This window comes from Colius striatus, chromosome 11 (assembly GCF_028858725.1).
Source record: "Colius striatus isolate bColStr4 chromosome 11, bColStr4.1.hap1, whole genome shotgun sequence".
NCBI classification, from domain to species: Eukaryota; Metazoa; Chordata; class Aves; order Coliiformes; family Coliidae; genus Colius; species Colius striatus.
The window spans coordinates 4,125,501-4,147,401 of NC_084769.1; the positions used below are offsets into that span (position 1 = coordinate 4,125,501).

The 21,901-nt window shown below is 41.6% G+C and overlaps 1 long non-coding RNA gene across 1 annotated transcript in view; it reads right to left on the minus strand.

Moving 5' to 3' along the window:
• Nucleotides 1-15,536, minus strand: part of LOC133626373 (uncharacterized) — a 30,002-nt gene extending 14,466 nt beyond the window's left edge. The window contains exon 1 of the long non-coding RNA XR_009819473.1: nucleotides 15,482-15,536. This is a non-coding gene — a long non-coding RNA (uncharacterized LOC133626373). The remainder of the gene's footprint in view (nucleotides 1-15,481) is intronic.
• Between the last annotated feature and the right edge of the window lie 6,365 nt (nucleotides 15,537-21,901).

Genomic DNA, 21,901 nt, shown 5'->3' on the forward strand with positions numbered 1-21,901 from the left:
TTTACTCACCACGTTCCTTTTGCAAGGAAAAAAAACAACAACAAAAAAACCCAAACCTATAAACGTTAGTTAGCTTTGTGGTGAGGTGTTTGTCTGCCAACCTGAGGTTAGAAGCAGAGCTGGGATCTCAAGAGCTGGGCTTTGTATTATAGTATTGTATTTTTGATGCGGTAGTTAAGAGTCAATTACTGTTTCCATTATAAACCCTTGTTTTCCAAGGGTTTATACCTCAACCATTTTCGTTTCCATCATGCTGAACTTGGCATGCAAGCAGTATGAATACACAATTTTTAAATAGACTAAATGAGGTTGGCCCGTTTTTAGATACAGAATAGTCAGAAACTGCTTGTCAGTTACTTTTGATTTTTATTCTTTGAATTTCACAAACTAAACTACAGTTTCACTTTGAAAACTAGATCACTCCAGGGAATTCATCTCTGTGCCTGGGTATGATACCTCATCACTTCTAAGGAAAACTTAACTGCACTTTTTATAAATATGAAAGCCTGTTGACAAAATTCTCCCTTTGAGAGCTGATTTTCTGTGTATAATTTCAAATGCTAAGGATCTCAAACCATATGTCCCAATAGAGGCTGGTGCATATCAACCCACTTATGGCTCAAAAGTGAATTTTATCCCAGTAACTTACCTCATTTTGGAGACCTAAGGGCAATGCATCAATTCAGTGGTCAATATCTTCAGTAATAACCTTTCCAGTGACTTCAAAAGGCTTTGGAACTGACAAACTCAGAGGAATTGCCTCACTGTTTTTCCCACCAATGATTCAAGGCTGACTGTGCGACATGGATCAGAAGAAGGACTGGCTCACAGACCAGGTGAAACCCAGAACAGAACATAGCCTCGCTAAAGACTAAAATCCAGATGGCCACTGGCTGCCTGAGCCCTCCATCTGGGGCTGTGTGTCACTCAGTAATTGCATACAGCAGATGCTAATTGCTTAAAAGATACTTCAGCTTAGAAAGCTCACTTTGCCAAGGCCACAACGAATATTTTTCTTTGACTTCAATTTCCATGCATTCCTTCCACCTGAATTTCCTGCCTTTTTCCCTGTTAATTGAAGATAGCTGGGATCACAGAGCAATGACACAAAAGTTTCACAATCTTTACCACTCTTGGACTGACTCACATTCAATTAATCCCTGGGAACTTCTTTTTCTGTTTCCACTGAAGCCAAAAAGAACTCAAAGTGAATCTTTACTAGAAAGGTTTCCACTATTTATCCCCAACAGAGCTGCTTTATAGTCTAAAAGCAAAGCAGAGCTAGCTCCCTGCTTTTTAAGGTGACCAATAACACCCTGAACTTGTAAGACACTATTCCCATTGGCATCTCAATCTTTTTTTCATGTTACAAATCATTCTTAGAGTACCTCAGTAAGTTATGCAAGATTAGTTGTACTAATTTTGCTCTTTGGGAAAATGAATCACAGCAAAGCCATGACTCACCCGAAATCACCAGGAGGATAGGGGCAGAGATAGGAGGAGAGCAAACATCCCAATTCCCACTGCCAGGTTCCAGGCTTTCAATGTCTTGGGTTTGTTTTTTTTTTTTTTTTCCCCAAAGAAAAACTGAGCAGAAAGCTGTCAGGTTCTAGTACCAGCTTTGCTGATAGATTTCCACAAGCTTTAGGTCCAAACTTTCTTTTCCATTTATTCTGGAGAAGATATACACAAATCTAGTCTAATGTATGTAGCATCACTCAACACTGCCACCTCTCCACACAATCCATGCTGCAGAAAAGTGAAGTATTAAGCTGGTAGGCCTAACACCAAGCTTCACTGCTGCTAATATTTGCATCATGTTGTTAGGCCAATACAATTTTCATCATGCATAATAGATGGGGCATACTAGAGAGGTCAAATACACTGCATTGGGTTACCATCTCACTGTCTACGTATGATCATGACAGGCTGTGTGTTCTGAGAGGGCACTCAGATCATGTTTTTGTGAACACTGACAAGAACAACTTTCTTGAAAGCTATCAAAGCCATCCTCATTATCCCTTATGGGCTGTGCAGAAAATGTCTCCACTATTAGACATTTAACTGGAGTGCAGCAGAATGGTTTCCCTGGCCCCCTCCAGTTCTTCTGGTAAAAGCTCCATTCATAATCAGTTTCTGCTTTTTTTAATGACCCTCAAGAGGTCCCTTCTGGTACACTTCAGTTCCCTTTCTAGTGTCCCATTGATTTTACAGACTTTAGGAACTTGCTCTTAACATTCTGCTTTTTTGCCTGGATCACCGCTGAATGATTAGGCACTGTACAGCCTTTTGGTACCCAGTGCACTGAGAGTGATATCTGGAGAATTAAGACACCAGTTACAATAACATTTGCTAAAGACTGCTCTTCTCTCAGAGCTATTCACTCTATTTACATGTATGGTTTTCTCAGAGAACAAGAATGACTTCAGACTGACAGGAGATAAAAAGAACACAGGACTATCTGCTTGAGCATGAGTCTGAAATTTACTCCAAAGCCTACATTTGTACCAGGAATTTTAGGAGCAGAAGTAGAAGCATTTAGCTTTGGGAAGGGTGGGCCAGAGCCTGGAAGACGGTGGGCAGCATGTAAGAATAAAAATTAGAGATTAAAACAAGAGGAATTTTAAAGGATTTTCCAACTAAAGTGCTTCCAGTTATCTGATTTGATTCACATGGAGCCACATCAGTGCCAAAAACTCTTGCTTGTTGGGGTTGGTTTTTTTGAAGTTAGAGAAGTTTGGGAAATACCTCTTAAGACATGCCAGGTAAATTTAAACAGAGGGATGCTGTGTGCAAGGACATCTCCCTAACCACAATGTAGCTGCAGCACAGGCTGTGATTAAAAGTGCCGCTCCTCCCAATGACTCTGATCTTTCTCAGATGCTCTGATTTCACTGGGCTCTTGCTGCACGAAGGATTGACCTTCCCTATGCAGTTTCAGGACCATTTCCTTTGCTGTGTCCTCCCTGAGTAACGTATCAAACTTTTTAAAAGGCAGATTAGTTCCTTGAAAAAGATAAAGGACAGAGCCCTGGTATCATCCTGAAACTGCTCCCATCTCTTCCCAAATTTCCCCAGGAGGATCAAGTTCAGGCAACTCCATTTGCATCAACAGTTTTGAACCAGCATGAGGAGATGGTTGCAGCCCAATTACCACCCGCTCTCAGCTTCTGCTGCCTGGCTGAGAGATGCTGGGGGGGGGTGGTGTGGGGAGCAAAACAAAACAACCTTAAAACCAGCAAAAGAAATTGTCTTGCTGCTGCTGTTGTTGTTGTTGAGGTGCCAAGCTGAAAAGGAATCATTATAAAGAGGTTGATACTTTCAGGGGGCAGACAGAGGACTCACCCGAATGATCCCAGTTAAGGGCCTTAACAGAGAGACGGCTTAACGTGTCTTTGAAACTGGTGGGTCTCCCTGCTTGGCTGAGTTTGAATTGTGTGTTACTGCAGTACCATTTCACAAATAGGGATAACCCTTCCTTTTAAAAACTGTTTGCTCCCAAAATAGCAACACAATTTAGCAATATTTTGTATCAAGACAATTACGTTGTAGTATTATTGTAGTCTTAGTACCTCATTAAAACAAAAAAATGTTAAATCCTTGCTTTGTTGAACACAAGAGATGAATAGTAAATATTGATTTAGAATGAATGCAAACATTTCCCTAGGAGTGGATAATTACAGCCTTTCTATGCAAAACACTTATATTTGAAGAAGCACTTCACTTACTTTGCCATGTGGTATACATTCTTTAGTACATTTTAAATTATACGTTGTCCTGGACAGTGTCTGCTCTATAATTTCTTGTGTCTCTACACCAGAGTCAGTATGTAATTTTAAACTGCAAACTTTCTGCCAACTAGAAGGGGAGAACAGCCTTAACTCTTTCCCTCAGCTGGGCTCAGAAACTGGTTCAGGCTGCACACATAGTCATAAGACGGGTGAGCTCAGTGCTCGAGCAGCAAGGAAGGAGTTTGGTCTAGCTGGAATTCAACAAAGATGCTGCTCCCAGCAATCCTTATTTTCACACGGCATTTTCTGATTACGTACGAGGCTTGGTGTGCTCTAATTCCCAGCCAGATCACGAGTCCAAGAGTTTGAACAGAGAACTTTACTTCCAGAGAATTCACAAATGAACTAAAGTCTTGAAAAAGAGCATCCAGGTTGAGAGCATTTGAGTGCAGATTTGAAGCAAATAATTGATTCTACTTATTTTGGCATTCAGATGTGCCCTTCATTTACAGACTGACATGGGATGTACTCAGCTCTTTCCAAAGAGGGTCAGGCATGTGTATGGTGTTCCATGAAAGGAGGGGAGAGAATTTATGCTCCAAACCTTGTCAGGCATTTTAAACTGTGTAGGTTTAATAGGTTGCAAGACTGGGACATAAATTCATACACAACTTAATCAGTGAATGTGGAGACAATATGCCCCTGCAATAACTTGAGAGCATAATCCAAACGACTTGGGAAATTTGTTATCTTGTACAACCACAAGCACCTCTACTGCACGTATTTTATGGGGTGAGTTTTCCAGACCTGGGACCTTGCACTTCAATTACTTTCATAAATATTCACATCCCCACCTCTCCATCCCCAAACCAGAGAAAAATCTAAATGTACACTGAAACTCATCCTAGTTTAAAAGTAGCATCTTGAGAAGCACTTACAGCCCATTGACACATCACACAAGGAGGGGCTCATGTATTTTGCAGGATACAGAAAGTTTAGGCCTCACAGAAGATTACTGACTATGGTTAATTCGTTGCAACAATGAGCATCACAATGGTACTAGAAGAGCAAAGAGGAGCTGGATGGGATGCCAGACATTGACCACAAATTACATTGACTGACCCAGCACCAGCAAGCTGAATAAAAGCACAGCACTGGTAGGAAGCTGTTACATGTGCCATACACTCTGACTATCTTCAATGTCTTTTGTAAAACATACAAAGCGGTCTGTAGCTAAAAGTCTTACACCCCCAAACACTCATATTTGCTCACAAAGCAGATCCCAGTGTTATTTCTGATGCATTTTTAGCCTGGGAATCCATTGAGCATCTACTACTGTACACTAGAGCTAGGTACAGGAAAAAGTTGTAGTATTAGGGGAGAGGTGGAGGTGGTAAAAGAAACTAGGTAAATTTGAAAGAAAATGGGATTTACTATTTCAGAACAATTCCCTGGCCAGGGAAATAAGGGAGAATGAAAAAGTAAATAAAAAGCTGTACCAGAGTATTGCAACTGCTAACCAACACAGCAAAATATCACTGGGAGAAACAACGGAGTGCTGATGCCCCATATTTGCTTCAAGATATTTCTCACAAGTCCCACCCTTCACCCACCGCCAAACCTTTTCCATGCAGAGGTTTTATTCGGCAGCTGATTGCATGGCGACACATATCCCTAACGTGTGTTTCCTAAGACACAGCTTTGTACTTCCAGAGAAGCTTAGCAGAGCATTAAGGCAAGAGTCTTCAATCCTGTGGGCAAAGTTATGTGTCTGCAAGGAAAATATTCAACCTTCCCACTTGGCACCTTCCCCTGTGCTATTTGGAGGTGGCCACATCTCTACAGCAGCACCCAGGATAGTCTCACTTAGAGTGACTGAAGAAACCTTCCGCTGGAATTTTCTTGCTTTAAAATTAGCTCTTCCCCTTGCCCCCTATTCCAAGGATTTGCATAACCATAGGGGAAAAGACAACAAGAGATAAAAATAAATTTGGCCACTGCAGATCGAAAAATCAAGGGGAAAGTGTCAGGGCAGTGTTTTTGCTTTGGGTTTTAGCGGAGACAAAATAACTGAAACTACTAGGAAAGATAAGGGATGACTAAGAAAATTCCCTGAGCAACCAGAGGATGTGTTTTCAGCTTTTGTACATCTCAGTTTTATTTTCTCACAGCAATGAACTAGGTTGAGATTGGAGTCCCATGACCAAGCTGGCGCAATCCACGCACCCTACCTGGATAATCGTGGATTGTAAATCATCATTTTGTAACAATTTAACTTTTCCTCTTCCAACATAATCAAACGTAGTGGTGAGGGGGTCACTAATCATGGCAAAAAATATACTTCAGATTCTTTCTTGAAGTGCCAACTCCAATAAGTTCTCCAAGGGAAATTAAATGCATGCTCTTATGCCAAACCACAGCTTTCCCCCTGGGATGGACGAGTCTCAAGTGGGGGCTGAAAGGCCATTTGTACCACAGCCCAGGGTTACACCCATTTTTGCAGGTTTTTTTAACTACTGCATGTAGTATAAATTGTATTCCAGCCCACTCAGTGACTGTGCTTTCCAGCATTGGTAATAAAAAAAGATGTCTTCATAGTTTCCACATTCCAGCAGTAACGAGTGGGCCAGTCCATATCTTCCCTCGGTTTCTCACAGTTTTGCGTTTGTTTGCTTTAAAAGCTTCACTGCAAGGCTGAGGGCAGAAAAGAGAGAAAGATCTGGTGTGTGGCGTAAGTGACAGTTGGCACCGAGTCTGAGAACAGTAACAAAGAGTCATTTTAGAGCAGAAATTAAAGTGGAAAAGACCTATTGCTCCGCACACTTCGTCCTGCTGCCAACCTGAGGTTGCTCCGCGGAGGGATGCTTTCTCATAGGCTTGTTGCTGAGCTCTCTGTTCCTGCCACCAGTGTGCTCCCACCCTAAAATTGTTCCATTTGAGAGCAAAACACAGCCCTCAATGTCCCAACACTGGAAATCCTCGAGATGAGAATTTTACCTCCTGAAACCACCCAGGGACTGAGTATCTCTGCTCCATGAGCAGCTGGATGCCAGCGAAGGTACCAGTGTGCCAGCCTCCGCCCTGGCCAAAACAAACATCACACCATGCAAATTTATACAAAAAGCAGAACAGAGTCCAAACACAATGCCCTCCCAGTAGCAATAAGTGTGGAGAAAATACCTTTTCTCTTTCCCTTTTCCTTTTTTTTTTTGCCTTTCTCCTTCCTTCCCTTTCTTCTTCTTGGAAGGGAAGAGAAACATTTCTTGTCTCCTCACCATGAAATAAAGCACTGGAAAGGTAGAGGGAGCAAAGCTAAGCTTCAGCAAATATCGACCCATGTACATGCTGAAGTAGATGTTGATTTTTGGCGACCTCTCTGAGATAGAAGGAGCCATTTTAGTCAGTTTTTAGCCTCACAGTCCTTCATAGGGGAAGAAATCCAGGAGAATGCACACACTCTGCCAACGCAGGAGAGCCAGTGGAAGGTGAGCAAGTGCTGCAGCAGAGTGGGCAAACTGGAAAGAAAGGGTGGAGTGGAGTCAAGTTTTCCCATCCTGGTTCCCAGATCATCTCCAGAAAGCTGATGATACAGAACAGAGCTAGAAAGGGTGAAGTCCTTTGCCTGTGGCATGAGTCAGACATAGAGACAGGAGAAAAAAGTGGAAGCATAAATAGGCTCACACTATTAAAAAAAAGGGAGTAATTTAGTGCTTTAACAATACTGGCACTCAGGAAAGATGCCTTTTTTGAAAGCTGTCATGTGTTTAGGACTCCAGTATTCCCCTCCAGACACATCCATCCTCCATTCATAGGTCTGATGGCCAACACATTCACAGCTAACTCGGTGCATTCCTGATCTCTGGGACCCACTCTGCGTGTGCAGAAGGGCTTTTCACAATGCAGGCAGTTGATCTGCACACACTGCAGGCTTTGTCCAGGACTTCTTGATGTCAAGCATCCAAACTGGAGCCGCTGAAGTCCGGAAACAGCCCAGACAAACAGCTGAAACACTATTTCTCTATATGCAGAACGTTTTTAAGCAGAATAAGCGAACTCGGATTATCCCGGCTGTGTAGGGGAGCAATCTAAAAGGTCCACAATGACAGGGTATGGGCCCAGTAGAAAGGCCAATTGGAGATCAAGTCTCTGTATCAAATGACAATGGGTAGGAGAAACAAATCTGAATTTCCTAAGCAAAGAGAAGGCTCACAGGGCTGATGGAGACCAGCACTTCCCATCTGAAAGTGTTAACGAGCAGCAAAGGAACTGAAGCGCATCTAATTAAAAATGCATACCAAGGCATAAAGACAGAGTATAAGAGTAAACAAATGGCAGAGACCAGATTTGTTTGCAATAAATGAAGAGGAAAACACCACACAATGCAAACTCATCCAGCACAGGAGATGAGGGGGGGAGGCAAGCAGGCAAAGGCACCGCTCTGCAGAACCTCCCAAAACAAAGTAGGAGGCAAGTGAAAAGCAAGGGGCATGCCCCAGCACAGAGAAGCAGGACAAAGGAGTGGAAGTGGTGAAGAGACAAGGTCCTTGTTATGAACAAGGTCCTTTTCCAAACAGGTACCAACCACATTGCAGTATGGTTAGACCAAGAGATGATGCCAAGCAGAGCTCCAGCTCAGCATATGAACAGGCCATCACGGGACACAAAACAAAACAAAGCCTGCTGGGGGGTGGAAAAAGTGCATTTCAGCACTTCTGCTACAAAATATCTAGAGAGATGCAGAAAGATACTGAATTGGTCTGGGATATTGGTGTTATCCCTGCCTGGCACCTTAAAGAGCCAATCCTCTTTTACCAGCTGGATGCCTTGGAGCTCATGCTACCACTGTGACCAACAACAACCTATTCACATTGGGTTTGCAGCAATGTAAAGAAGATATACCATGAGAAGAGTTCTTCAGCCAGGATATGCTTACAGCCACTACTGCTAGTGTGTTAACCATTCCTAATCCTGAAAAACATCAATAAATAAAGTCCCACTGCTCTGCTAACACTTTTGTGTGTCACACCTTTACTGCAAGAAAACCACAGGCTTTCCGGAGTCGGCAGGGACTCAAGGTCATCAGCAGCAGCTTGTCCCATCTTCCCTTGCCACAGCCATGAGGCAGCCTTCCCTTCTTCAATAACTATCTTTCTTTTCCCCTTTTTGCAGTCCTGCAGCACTGAACAATAGTGTTCACACTATTTCTCGGAAGCAGCGTTTGCTTGATTGCTGCAGAATACTGTCATCTGTTTGTTTTTTTCAACACACGATAGGCCACTGTGCTCATCCCCTTGGGATTCTCAGCCAAGCGCAGTTCCCATCCAAATGGGGATAAAAGTTCAATTTTCTTTCACGCTTTTGTCTCCCTTACAACAAATCTTTTCTGACAGTGTTTTCTGACTGCTAAACTGCTCCGTTTTGAGCGATTGATCTAAAACATCTGTCCGTGTGATTTTGAAAGCAACGTTGAAGGGATACTGGAACCCTGCTCCAAAGGTGAGGAAGATTTCAAGCACCAAACTAGAAAGGAACAGGAGGAAACTTTTAGGCAAACCCAAGCACAGCACTGCATGGACTTTGAGGCGTGCATCTCTCCCCTGAAAGTTTTGCCAACTGCCACATAATACGGGAAGTCATGCTTCAAAATATTTAAGGTTGCATTTCTCACCATTTCCTTCTTATCTTTCATAAGGCTTACGTTTTAAAATGTCAACTTGCATATGGGAACGTTTCATCTTTAGGATGCTGATCCATCAGGAAACTTTTAAAATCATCTCTAAAAGTTGTTGGGTTTTCAGATTTTTCCCTCCACTTCTCTTTTCATTGATTGCTTCTGTTTAGGTTGTACCTGCTTTTCCAGCTGACATCACCCTCCCAGTCCCAAGCTACCTTTCCCTTGGAGCGGAGGCAGCGGTGAAGCAGCTTATATAAACCTTTTGTAAAGCAATCAAGAGGGAAATACATCCTGACATGTTGGTTTTCCAAGAAATACAATAAAATGATAAACCAACACATTTCATTCAGAGCAGCTAGTGTGCAATAGATGCACAGAGTGAACGTTCTGTAGTAAGCCTAAATACCATTCCCAATGTTTGGCGTTACACTTTTGTTTAATTCCATTGCTTACACTTTTACAGTGTTACCATGTTTATTTTTAGTATATATGTTCCTTACTGCCAATGTAAATTCATTTAACGTCAGGCACACAACAGTTTTTCAATACCTTTCTGTTATTTGGCTGTATAATTAGCTTCCTGAAATATGATTTATTTTAGTTGAGTTTAGTTTTGGCAAGGAAGCAGGGGGCATGGGGGGTTCTTCAGTGCAAGCACAAATTTACTACTGGCAACACTGCTATGAATGGCATGGAGACCAGCATCAGAAATCCATCTTACTCACAGAAAGGCCAAACCTACTGGGGATTAAGTGTAGCCCCTTCTCCGCCCTCCCCGTCCCCCTTGGCTACGCTCCAGTACTTACCAGCTCAGGGATGGGACTGGGATTTATTGCTTAGTTTGAAAAAAGGGGCTGTTACAGAGCAACACCAGTTCCGAGTGTGCTGGACTGTGTCCAGGCAAAATTTGTTCCTTTCTTAATAATAACGTCACATCTTTCTAAGTCATTAATAAATAAAGGGTTTGGAGGGGCAATAAAAGGATTTTTCTTTTTCCTTTACTAAATTAAACTATTACTATAAAGACCCTACATAATTTGCAGTAACCTGTGGTATCATAATAAACTATGTTCTTTGGCCCCTACCTCACACAATGTTTAAGAATATGCTTAACTTTGAGAGTGAACTTGACTCCCATTTAAATAGGAAAGTGTTTCCTTGCCTTTCAGGAGGCACATATAAGCCAATGTCTGTAGGTATTTAGGCATTTGTGCACTTTGACTCCTAGAAATAACCACAGTGTTGGCATTGGCAATGAAACACACCAAATTCTGCATATAGTGGAAATTATTTTATGCTAGACTAGATTTATTTCTCCAGAAAGCTCCTCATCACATCAGAGATAGACTAGATACATTGTCCCCCATAATGTCAACAGACCAAAAGCAGCAGAGAGAGTAACCATCTTTAACAAGTCTTTTAGACTGCCTCCTTCAAGCTAAAGGACCTGCCTGTGTGAGTGTGAGCAACTCCTGGGCACCAAACAAAAAGTCAATCTCACAAAAAAATTCCATCAGTAGTTCCAAAAGCTATAGTTAAATATGTGCTATTTGCTATAATGAAATTAAAAGGTGGTTTTAATGTCAGGTACGTAGGCTGGGCACAGACAGACACATATTCTAAATACCAATGCTAAATCAAGGGGTTTGTGTAGAACAGATCCAAGAAGATACAATTGGAGTAGACTTTTTTTCCTGTGGACATTTTTCTATTTCTTCTGACAGTATTTACATCACACTATGTGATGTACTAAAATGCTTTGGGAGTTATTTTGGGACAGCAAACAAGGGGAAAGAATACACATCTAAACCCCACTGCTATTCCTTTTCCATTCTGTGCCTCAATGCCAATATTAAATAAGGAAAATACACACAAACTGAAAATGTGGTGGTGTCTGGGCAGCCTGAGGATATGGTGGACATAATGTGGATCTCGGGGTGTGTGCCTTTCCCTGTTTCCTCCTGTGATGAAGCACTAACAAATTTAATCCCGTATCTTTTGTATTACTAAACTGCATGTAAGAATGCAGTCCCTTTCCCTCAAAAAAAGAAGTCAGCACACTCATTGTTTAACTGCAATGTGACCCTGCTGAAGATTTCTCTGTGTTCAACTCATCAGACCCTTCAGAAACAGGTGAGATTTCACAGTGCCAGGCTGGCTCAGCGCTGGGGTCAGCTACAGCGTTTCCAAGGCTCTTCTTTCCCTTGTGAAAAAATAGAGTGTCACCCAGTGATGGCAGGAGAAAGCCCATCTCATGCCTTACCCCCAGTGAGGCTGAGAAATGGGGACACCACACATCCTCTCACACAACTCAACTATGAAACTGGTGGAGGGCTTTGAATAATTAACAGGAATGAGCCCAGCCTCGCCTGTCTACAGGAGTCATCAAGAGAGATTAACCAGAAGACAAGTACAGATGCTCTTAAACTTCTTATGTCTGCAGCTGGCCTTGTTTTTCTTCATCCCCATACCATTTAGCACCAAATCCTCCAGGTGCTTACTGAGCTGAGCCATATCAGGGATTCATCCCCACTGCCACCACAGCACCAGGTGTTGCTCAAGACCTACTTGTCTTACTGCAAGACCGTGTTGGTAGTAACCCCACCTAGATAGTATCAAGCTCAAGTTCCCTTAACTTTGCTCATGGTGTCATAAAAAGGGCATGAGCTGCACTCCATCACACTAAATCATTTTAGCATCTCTGTTACCCTACACAGACTCTCAGTGTTGAGAGCACATTTGCATTTTTCTACTACTGCTTTAGATTTATACCCAAAAAATGCCCCAATTTTCATTTATTTGTGACAGAGTATTGCCTGTCTCCTTATCTTTCCAGCTTAAGAAAAATAACATAGGACATGATCACCACTAATGAGATGGCACATTCTATATAACTTTTCCTGCTGTGTTGTTTTATTTACCAGCTTTCAAATCCCTAACCTTCGTCTCTCCAACCTCCTTTTAAATGAAAGGATCCTCTTGTCTCTCTGAAGTTCCTATCATCTATGCTGGTTTGCATGTTAAAGTTTCAGCATCCATTTAGTCAGTGACGGTTATTCTGCTTAATGACTCTTATACCCTTGTTAATACTGTTTTATCTGGCCCTAATATTTTAAGATCTTCTCTAATATTAATGCTAAATGCTAATATTAAAGATTTGCTACTAATATTTTAAGCTCTGGCTGCTAGTGTACTAATGTTTGTGGAGGTTCTTGGGAGTTTATTGTATTGGAAGGACTGTTGGGTATATTTTAACATCTTTAACAGCTATTGCATAGAAATCTAGGCAAAATAAGTGGATGATAGAGACAGATTTCAGCACAGTGTGAGGCAGATTTCAGTTGGTCACAGTGTGAGGCAGAGATGGGGGGACACATGTGACCTGTCCTCCATCAGGTCATAGCTGGTGCTGCCATCAACAGGGAAAGGAGTTGGCTGCCATTTCCTAGGAATCCTAACCTTAGGTTAGTATTCCTTCAATATTGTTATTTGACCATTTCTAATATATACCTACAGCCACATTTATCTCGTGACTATATAACATCCTACAGTTTTACAGGGAACTAGGGGAAAAAACAAACCAAATCCAAACCAAACCTCAATGCTCTATGTTAATATGCACTTCATTAACATAAACCTCTGCCACATGCAAAACAAGTATAGAATAGGCCAAAGGACAATCTCTCCACTAAAAATAAAATACAGTGCAGCATTTATTTCACCATGGTTTAAGAGTTAATGAAAGATTTGCACCTGTACAGCTGTTGCAGACTGAAACTAGCTTGTGGAGCGAATGTGTTCTCTGGTTGAGACAGTTGTAAATGCCTTGAGTAAAAACACTGAGGACTGCTAATGGATAGGTTTATTTTAAAGCATGCCATCTGCTATCAATCATAGAGAAGTATAGGAAGCAAGTTTGGCTGTGCTCCCTCCTTGTGAGCCTGATAAAGATAGGGCTGTGGTACTCTGGAACATTTAGTACTCAAGAGAATAAAACATCAAACCTACTCAGCAGCTCCACTAACAATAATAAAAATGCCTCTGCCTAAAGGTGACATTCTGAATTTACGATTATTTGTGTCTATAAAGTGTATTCTTTGGCTCCTGACTCATTCTGACTGTCTCACTACAAGAACAATACATTAAGCCTGCCTGAAGTAAATGGAAATCCTATCCTTTTGATTAAACCAGCAGCCAGTACCTGAGATGTTCTAATGCCCTGTAGGAACCAAAGAAGGTTTTCTGCTCTAAGTGTTAATTCTTTTGGTAGGATTAAAGCCAACAGCAGAGAAAATGCTTATTTTGTGCACTCAGAACTAAGCCCTTCTTCAGGTAAATATAGTTTTAAAAGAAGAAAAACAAGGAAACCTAAGGTAGATTCTGAATATGCAAATGATCACAAAGTAAAGGCTACAAAAATTGCAGTTCACCCTGATAGCTCATATTTTATGCTACGTAACATTTGATATAGGAAAAGCTTACACTGTAAGGAGCTGCCCAGAAAACCATGCATAAAATGCCCAAGCGGTGTGTGCCAATCTTCCTTCCCAGCACTGAACTTCACATGTGCTGAGATTCTCCAGAAGTGAATCCAGGGAATTTTATTCTTTTTTTTCCTACACTGCATTTTCCTCAGAAAAGTCAGTTGGAAGGTGCAGAGCTACTTCCCCAAGATACATAAGCATTTGGTTAGCTTCAGAGGTATGAATCATTCGCCTGGATAATGCCACGTCTCTCTTCTCTCATTTGCCCTCTGGTACGCCACTAGTCAAGGGCTCTTGAGCCTGCCTGCTTAAAAATAATTAAATATATAATACTTCATGGCAAATTCACCAGATCTAAAAAACACTTAACAATGAAGCACTCTGTATCTGATAACATTAGGCTCCTATCTGCAGCTTAACGAAACTCCTCTGCAAATCCGTTGCTATTGGAAAGCAGTGCCGTGGAAGCTTGGGGAAAACTCACCTGGTGATCAAGCTCATGAGCCTAATTAAAGTTACTAAAGTGGGCCAAAATTAGAATGGCAACATGCTACAAAAGAAATAAATGAAATGAAACACTAGAACTAGAAGGCAGTTAAAAAGCAACGGAAAAAAAAAGTTAGTTTTCCTTTGAAATCTCCTCTGGAAAGTGACAGTGATTCCTTTCGATGCCTCTCACATCCTAAATGCCTTATGTAGTGGGCCATAGGTCCAAGCAGGAAAATAGAAGGCAGAGATGAAGCTTAGGAGGTTCACCATATGAAATCAAGGCTGCTTCTGTTCTGTACTTGCTTCTGTTCTGTACTCGCCCTTTTGGTTCTCAAGGGCTTAACTGTTTCGAAAGTCCGTGGTCAAATGACCACTAATTTCAAAGTAAAAATTCAATCCCCTTATCTGGGGACCAAAAGAATTGAGAAAGTTTCTCAAGTGGATACATGAAAAAGAGTAAGATGAAAGGTTAGAAAAAAAAAATTAGGAGACTATAGAGACAAAGTAAAACCACAGAGATGGAAAAGGCCATTCTAAGGGGAGATGGATTGGTTTTGAGTGGGTTGGGAGCATTCTACACGGTCACGTGACTGCAGAAGCACAGAAATATTGGAAACAATGCAGAAATATAGGAAAGTAAAGCTCAAGTAACAGGAAAATCTGAAAGAAGGCAGTTATAAGACATCAACGTAACAAGTAACACCAGGGAAATAGTTCCCTGAAGCTACTCCTCACCTCTAGGTTAGGATTTCCAAATGATACCCTTTTGCTCAGGAACAACACCCCATCTGGTAAAGAATAACATCAGTGTCTGTCTCTTTTTACTGCATTCTATTCCAAAACCAGTCAGTTACAAGCTTCAAGAGAGGGATAGTAAGTCACATAAGGGCACATCACAACACTGAGGTCTCAGAGCCATCATGACTGTTACATGAGAAAATAAAAGTCAGCAAAACATCAGGTATTAAAATCTTACAGTAGCATCGAAACTTTCACAAAGAGGGATCCTTTTCTCAAAAAATCACATCAGTAGGATTTTTTCTTTAAGGCTGAGATGAGGCTTTTGGCTAGCAGGAAAGTGAGAAGAGTCAACTCAGACTCACCCATAGCCTGGTGATCACATGCCTGGCACTGGCAGGAGGGCCGTGTTCAAATTCCAGCTCTGAACTGCCCACACCGAAGACAGCATCCAGCAAGGAACTCGCCATAGTCTGTGTCCATAATATTTTGTAGGCCAAAAAAATAATTCCCAAGGTTTTATTTTCTGTCTCTCCTGAGAAACAGAAACAAATTAAAAGGCTTGAAAATTTTTCATGACCCCGACTTCTTGTTCATGCCCAGCCCTAACCACCACACTGCTCAGGAGTTCAAAGCCACGCTGTGTCTTCCCAGAGCTGATATTGTGAACCCTCCAACTTTTGCATGACCTTAACTGGTTCTTTTTAGACTTGTTCTTTAATACACAGAGTACATTTTCATATGAAAGCTTGTGAGCTCGTAGCTGCGTGCTCACCAGAGTTCAAGTCTCTGGCACACAGTTCATTGCATCTCTAATGAAAAAGCACAATGATTGGGCCTGCGTCGCTAAGATTAGACATTAGTGGCTGTATCAAGAAGAGAAATACCTGCAGATTAGCACAGCAATTTGCTGCTCTAAATCTGAACCTTCTAATCTCTTCTTTTTTTTTTTTTTTAAGTAGCAGCCTATGAATATGTGAAAAGAATTAAAACTGCATTTACTAAGTGATTTCTAAAATACTTCAGCATGTGTTTTAGAAAACCAACAAGTCATTAAAATATAGTTAATAAACATGGTTCAGAACTCAATGCCTTAGATTAGCACTGCTTTAAAATCACAAACATTCACTGTTTGTCAGTGCACTACTGCAAAGTGTGACTCTAAATGGTCTTCGTTCCCTGTTTAATAAAGCATATGATGGACCACTCAGAGTTTACCTTGTATTTGTATTTCTAGCTGGTATGCGTGCAACACATTTGAAAACTTTGCATCCTGGCAAGTGAGAGCATGCACAGAAATTGTTGTGCAGTGGTGTGAGGGAGCAGGGAGACTGTTGCTTTCACCAATAGATTACTGAGACCAGTCATCTTACTAAAACCACACACAGCACAGCCTACAGACCTGACACTTGGGTTCAGAAGTTTTGAACATGAATTGCAGCCTAAATATGCTCTGAGCAGCAAAGACACTGGATCCAGCTGAATGATCTGTACTGCCAAGTACTTGCCTCCAGTATAATAAAAGTGTGTTCTGTGCTGCCTGATGCTACCTGCCAAAGACAACCTAAACCTCGGTTAGAAGAAGAGTTTGCCATATCAACCTCCCTGGAAGAAGGAACCATATTTTTCTGACATGTTGGTGCGTGCCAAGTGAAGCTGACATGTTATGAAAGGCTGATGTTAGAAAATAGAGTGAACACTGGAGACTGCAGCCAGAGCATTTCACTCCATGAGATTCCTGAAGACCCCAGAGTAGTGATGCTCTTTTATTGAGCCAATATCCCACACCATGGGAGACTGGAAATACGGGTACAAACCATGGAAAGATTCCAGGGGAAGGAAGGAGTAGCAGTAAAAGTAAAATAGAAAAAACAGTAGCACCATTTCTCAGTGACCAACTCGGATGAACCTACAACCATAAGCTGCTTTAAACCAAACCAAGGAGAGAACCATCATGCACAACTTTCCCTGCCTATGACAACTTTAAAAAATGTATTATGTGACTATCAAGTGATTTCCCCTTTTAGAAGCTCTGCCCTGAGCCAACTGGAGCTGACTGCTTTTCCTAAACATCCTTTATGCAACCACGATCAGCTGAGATATCGAAGGTGAAGCAAAACTCGACTCTGAATGATAACCAGTAACCATCAGGTGAGTGTGTCCTCCCTACTGATGAGGGTGAGAAGTTGTATTGTTGTTGTTTTGATGTTGGGGAAGGATTTGGTGAGAATATTGCTGCTTTGAGAAGGGGCTGAGCAGACTTTTTTTCACATTATTTGTATGTTTTCACCCTTCCAGATTTTTTTCTCTCCTAGTATGTACACTGCAGTTCAAAATATGTCAAGAGGGGGATGAAACTGATAAGGAAGTCAACATATTTTAGAAATGAAGACATTACTATTCATAGCTGTCTTAGCAATGTAGTTAAAAGAAAAAAAAAGTTCCCTAATTGAAATTGCATCCATCCAACTTAAGCTAAAACAAACATTTGCAAATGCTTTTAATGATCATTTTAACCACTTGCAGGATTTAATGGGCAGTTTCCTTTCAGGTTTTTGTTTTGGGGTTTTTTGGGTTTGAAGTTTTTTTAGTAATGATCTACTTGATATTCAGAGATGTCTATAACCTGATGGATGGCTTTGATTTATGATATCTCTCAGACATCAGAATTCTTTATTTAAAAGCCAAACCACAAGGGAGACCCAGATCCTCCAACTGATTCTATTTTTCAGTCTTTTAAAGTGATTTAGAGTTCAAAGTCTTTTGTCCATTCTCCTTTCACAGTGTTACTTCTACAGGAGCCAAACTAAGATCATTTGAATGATACTAGCAAATTCATGCTTGAAGGTTCTTAGGAGACAGTTATGGTTAAATCCATTTTACCTACTCTGAGACAGGTTGCTGTATTTTGGTCATACAGGTATATCAAGCTTCAGACACATCATAAACCTTCCCATCTTCTCCTTCTGGGACAACAGGCATCACCACCATGTCTTGGTCATGTTTGGTCCAAGGAGTACAAGTGGAGGAAGGCAAAGTGTGCTGTCTCCTCCTGTGCTATGCATCCTGTTACAAGTATTAGCTAGGCAATGCTGACATGAGTTTAAGCTGTAGATGAGCATATGCAACAAAAAAGTGCAACAAGTCAGCTCACCGTTCCTGGGGCAAGTACTGCCAACGTCAGCAGAGCAGCCCCAAGAAGGGGAGTGGAGCAGGGAAAGAAGCTGCAAGTGGGGAGCAGCCTCTTCACTCCATGAGCATCTGCTCAGCTCAGAGATGCTTCAGCAGAAGGAGGGTCTGAGATATGTGATGTGCACATGAGGATACCGGGGTTGGTCAAGGCCTCCCTGGAGCGAGGCAGACGGGTGAGCAGTGAGGCCTCCAGCAATGTATCTTGAAGTAACAGGGACATTTTGAGGCTGCAACTGCTCTGAAGACTGCAAGGAAAATAACCTGTTTAAAAGGAGGAAAAAAAAAAAAATAAAAACCCTTAAGAAATTCAGAAGTGCAGACCAAGACCTTGTTTTCCTTAGCCCAGTGGTGAAGGAAAACTGTTGTCAGAAATACAAGCATTTAAACAGCCTATGACAGCAAAGAAGCAAATTACTACTTTTGCCAGTGACCGAGAAGAGTTCAGCTGCTTGCTGCAAGCCAGAGGGATTTGCATCCAGCCCAGAGCTGGAAACACTCTCTGGAGGAGAAATCTCTCTCCTCAGCTTCCTCAGCTCCTGTAGCATCAGGCACAGATCAAACCTTGGAGTTCCCAATCCACGGATCCGTTCCCATCTAGATCTCTGCCACCTCAGTCCTACACAGCCAGTGGCAGAGGGAGGGACCCACTCGGAGTGGGGCTGAGCCATCGTCCCCTGCCTGTCCTGAGCCAGCTCTTCCAGCCATCGCAAACAAGCCCTCAGTGCACAAATATGTGCAAATATTTCTCGCCCACTCCTAGCCGTGTTGAAAAGAAACCTGTTGTGGTTAAATGACTCGGTCAGTTCTTTAGGGATTTTCCAAAGTTTCCTATAAAAAGAAATCTGTGGGAAATGAATGATTGCATAATCACTAACACATGCCAATTCATATAAGCCTATTATCTTTTATGGCATTTTGTACTCTATTGTCCTTAGTCTGGTGAATTGCTATCTTACAATTCTCCTCACTACTAAATTATTTACACATTTTGCTCTCTCTGACCCTTTAGCATCAGTGAGATACTTAGCACCCGCACTAGGAAAGAAGGTAAAGACAAAGAGGCCCTTCTGCTTTTCTCACGTCGTGTTTTCCCCACCTCCACAGAAATATCCGAACAACAGTCTCCTTGAGAATAGGAAACCTTTTCCAGTGAGAAGAGGCAAGAATATCAGTTGTATCTTGATGCCACAAAACTTTTTCTTTGTTTTTCCTGCAAGAATATGCCTTTTTTTACAGATGCTTGCTAAGCTCTCTGATAGAAATAGCCAGGATGCATCGTTTTAAAATTATCTAGTCCCTTGAAAATGATGAAAGTTACCTACAGGTCATCTAAGCAATTCTTAGAAATAAATCCCAAGCATCTAGGAAGCCTTAATTACACTCTATTTCAGTTGGATTTAGGTTGCTAAAACACAGACTTTAACAGGAATTTCAGGCCTTAAAAAAAATTCTTGGCCTTGACTTTCAGGAGATTGACATCGCCTGAAAGCCAACCAAAACTCCAGCCTTACGGTTAACATTTACTCATGCTTTTAGTGGCTTTTTTTTCAGTTGTGAACTCTTCAGAAGAACAAGTGGTTAGTAAATGTATGAATCATGGCTACTCAGTCACTTTTCCAAAAGATGTGGCCTCCAGCATCACTGCATTTTTAAAGAAAGGAAAAGTAAAGACTCGTGTGAATGCCGAGCTACAACGCTTTTCTCTAAAATGATCTAGATACTGAGAGCTGTTATCATTGACTGCTACTAGCCACAGAGCTTTAGGACTAAGGAAGAACCCAAATTGGCTGCAACAATCCTTAAACTAAGAGGTTACCCTCTATAACCTTAATACGTGAGAGAGTACATTGCACAGCAAAAATGGCTACAGGTTCACTAGGTAAAGCTCTTAGTCCTAAGTACATGGTAGGATAGCTTTCCTTTATCTGTTCCTCTCTTTTTTCCTGCATTGCCTGAGTCCAGTTCTTTGGAGCAGATTTATATGATCCTTCCCCAAAAAGGCTGTAGGAAAGCGGGAGGACTGGGGAGACACTTCATGTCTCCCAAACATCTCAATTTTCCATCCCACATATACCACCAGTATTACAGAATTCAGATGCTTCAGCAGTGAAAGACAATTTTAGCTTTCGGAAAGCAGGTTTGAAACAGTAGCCTAAAGGTAAATTTGTAGGTCAATCGAGATCAGACCTGGTGATTTTGAAAACAAGGAAGCGGGCAAGCAATGATCAATCACTGAATGAGAGTGTTGTTACACAACATCCTCCAAAAAGTGCAAACCCTTGGTACTCAGGCAGCAACTCAAACCATCACCACAAAAGTAAACCATAACTTTATCGTCTCTATTGCCATACTTGAGATATTACTGTCTTAGACCCCGTTTCCCTCTGAACAAGGACCATCAGCTGCTTGTTTTATCTGCAAATCCAAGCAAGTAAACATGAGCTACTCTTCTTTTCCCTTTGATTCCGAACAAACAAGACCAGAAAAGATCTGTATCAAGAACAGAAATGTGTCAGGCCAACAAAAAGCTCTGTAAACTGTGTCATCCTTTCCAAAAAAAGGCTCTTTCCATTATCTACATGAGCTGTCATTCACAGACACATACCCTTTGCTATTGCCCTGTGCTATTCCACTTATTTTAGGTGGTTTATATCTATTTTCTGTACACATTTCTGAGCTGAGATTACATTTTCTTTTAATTAGAAAGAATTGGTAAAACTACTTGCTAGCAGTTGCACTTGTACATGAGGAAAAACTCCTTTGGTGCTGAGGTGAGGGAGTCCTGGCACAGGATGCCCAGGGAGGGTGTGGAGGCTTCTTCTTGGGAGGTTTCCAAACATGCCTGGACACTTTTCTGTGCCTCCTGATGGAGGGGAACTTGCTTTAGCAGACTTGGGCTGGATGAGCAGGGCCCTTCCAATCCCCACCACTCAGGAATTCTCAGTGAGTCTGTGATTTACACCCTGCAAACATTTACTTGTTGTCAAGGGCTCCTGAGGACCTCCAGCACCTGTCATCCTCGGCCAATAGCAACCTTTCCTATGGGCAGGTCTCCAGAAAAGGTTATGGCCAGTTGTAAAGTGTGCCCATCTTAAATCACTGTTTTTCTACTATGCCTTGAGGGTTCAAAGAGGAGGGTCCATTCACTCCAGGGTCTGTCTCTTCCTTTCTGTATTCTCCCTTCAAAAATAGACATACTCGCATTTCTACTGGTCTTGTAAGATCTACTTTGGTTCTACCTCTTCCCATTAACTACAATACCAAGCTATGCAGTCCATTGGTAACGTTTTAAAGCATTTTTATCAGTCTATATAATTTTATAATCCTTTTGTTATTTTCACTCAAAAAGTAACTGATCAGACACCTAACGCTCCTTAAGTGCTCATAGATTTTTTTGTGATTGAATAATAACATCTGTTTTGATTTTCCAGCCACAAAAGTGCATTTAATCTGGCCTTCCTTTATTTGAACTTTTCACATCTGCTCAGGCCTGCTTCCCATAAACTAAATACCAGATCCTTTCACAATGTAGGAAATTTACCTGCACTGGTTGTTGTCCCAGCTCCACAGACTTCTTTATAGGAGGCAGATAA